The sequence below is a fragment of the Vespa mandarinia genome, chromosome 15 (assembly GCF_050613455.1).
Source record: "Vespa mandarinia isolate Hongniang chromosome 15, ASM5061345v1, whole genome shotgun sequence".
NCBI classification, from domain to species: Eukaryota; Metazoa; Arthropoda; class Insecta; order Hymenoptera; family Vespidae; genus Vespa; species Vespa mandarinia.
The window spans coordinates 3,342,501-3,345,000 of record NC_140824.1 but is presented as its reverse complement, the minus strand read 5'-3'; the positions used below and the strand labels follow the sequence as shown (position 1 = coordinate 3,345,000).

The window sequence follows — 2,500 nt, the reverse complement described above, 5'->3', positions numbered from 1 at the left end:
GGATTATATTCACTTACGGCCGAATGTCTGTATAGTAACTAACCATCTACATACGTGAGATCGCTTAAAGCCAATTTGATATTTCGATTGGGAATAATTCCCAGCTAATCAATTAGCCAATTAATTCATAGCTGTAATTTCGGGGAACGGCAAGCATTCTATAATAGAATCCACATGCTTCAGTATGTGGATATATTATCATATGTTTCGATAGTTATTGTTTATAGAAATACCAGTTCTATATAGGTCTAGGTATTTTGTTTAACGTCAATCTATTTTTTATGTGAAATAAAAAAGAAAGAAAAGGAAGAAACAATAAATGATTTATTTCAAATATTATTATTGTTTATATATATATATATATATATATATATATATATATATATATATATGAACGTTTAAATGACACGCGTTAAAATGTCCTTGTTTTTAATTAAGAATCATAGACCTATTTTTTCTTTTCTTCTATTCTCACATCAAACTTAAGATCGAACTCCATTTGAATCGACAAATTCAATTGGCTGCGTTTCGATCCAACTTGAGTATTCACTTTGGTTTTGTTGTTCGGTGATTGTCGAGAAATTGTATATCGTACGATACGTGCTCTCTCGAGAATTTTACAGTATGTACATACATACATACATACATACATACATACATACATACATACATACATACATACATACATACATACATACATACATAGGTAAATACATAGGACGTGATAGAAAGAATAAGAAAATTTTGCGTTACCATGGTAGGTAGGTATATACATACATGTACGAAGAAAAATGTATTTTGTTTTAGGAGCAAATATTTATATGGCAAAAAAAAAAAAAGAAAAGAAAAGAAAGAAAAAAAGAAGAAAAAGAAATTTCTTACGAAATATTTTAATAGCGATAATAATTTCTTCTTCTTCTTCTTCTTCTTCTTCATTTACTAATACGATCGTAATTGAAATTCCAATAAAAATATATATCGATATTATACAATGATATCGTATCTAAGATTCGTAATAATAATACGATATACTCGATATAACATTTTATCAAAAATTGTATCAATATGATTTCAAATGATACGCGTGTATCATTTTTCATAGGATAGGTTTCATATTTTTACGAATCGAAATCCTTGCTAAAGTTCCAACTATAAATATTTATGATCAGATCGTAATCGTTCGATAGGGAGTTCGATGAATCACGTCGTATAAAACGGTCGATCTCGGACTATCGGACAACACACAAATGGTTCCAATGCTATCTACTCCATTGTGAGCTTTATGGTTCTTTACTTCCAAGCTTCCGTTCTTTTTCCGAAGAGATTCGCACACTTTCACGGATAACGGCCTCGATAGATTACTCCTGTGGAACTCGAAACCTTTCGTATCTCTTCCGGAGTTACTTTCACCAAGTGCAAGAGAGTAGAAATGGTTTCTGAAGCATCGAAGATATTAGAAGGGCGTACGTAGCGAAAGGTGAAATTGATTTTCTCAAGGTATAGTCTCATCGCGTCGCTACACCTGCTCTAGTGTCCTTTAAAAAGTAGGAAAAGGAAAGAGAGAGAGAGAGAGAAAGAAAGAAAGAAAGAAAGAAAGAAAGAAAGAAAAAGAAAAAAGATAAAGAAGAAATCATCGGCGAAGATTCGAATCGAAATATTATCGAATAATATTTTCTTCTTTTTTTTTTTTCTCTCTTTTCCCTTTTCTCTTTCCATTTTTTCTTATTTCTTTTCTTTTCTTTTCTTTTCTTTTCTTTTCTTTTTTTTTTACTTTTTCCTTTTGTTCCTTTCTATAATTAATTTAAAAAAATTTCACGATATCTATTAACCGATTAGAGAAAATTATTATGTTTCTTAAATTGAAAATAAAGAATGAAGAGTTTATCCCGATGGAACCATTTGTCTCCTTCTTTCGAAATAAACCCAATCCAATTTTCTCACTGAGTTCGGTTCGCTTAGTGTCGCGTGTTACGAACTGGTACTTAATTACATCCGAATTCAACACAATTAGCGGGAACGCACTCGGTAAAACGGAAACACGAGCTAGCGTTTACATTTGGCTTTCATAGATTCGCGATACGGGAAGTCGCGTTTTGTTCTAATTATTGCAAATTCGATTCTAGTAGAGAATAATTATGGTAATATGTATGACTTTGTATTATATCATAGACATTGAATAGCTTGATAAAATGAAGTTTATTTCGTTCGTATTTTTCTTTAACGTCGCATGACCGTATCCACTTCTAATTGTAACAATTTACGTATAGATATCGATGGGACAAAGAGGGAAAATTAAAAAAGGAAAGAAGAACAAGAGTTTGTATGAGAGAAAGAGAGACAGAGAAAGAGAGAGAGATAAAGAGAGACAGAGACAGAGAGATAGAGAGAGAGAGAGAGAGAGAGAGAGAGAGAGGGAAAGAGTCACTAAAAATATCACTAAACGGGAACGTTCTAATAAACGAACGAAAATAATGGTGATTCGAACGGATATATATTATTC

The 2,500-nt window shown here is 31.6% G+C and overlaps 1 protein-coding gene across 3 annotated transcripts in view; it reads right to left on the bottom strand.

Annotated features, from left to right (window-relative positions):
• The window catches only part of LOC118444569 (glutamate receptor ionotropic, kainate 2), a 54,498-nt gene that overhangs the window by 51,285 nt on the left and 713 nt on the right, over window positions 1–2,500 (bottom strand). The window lies entirely within an intron of this gene.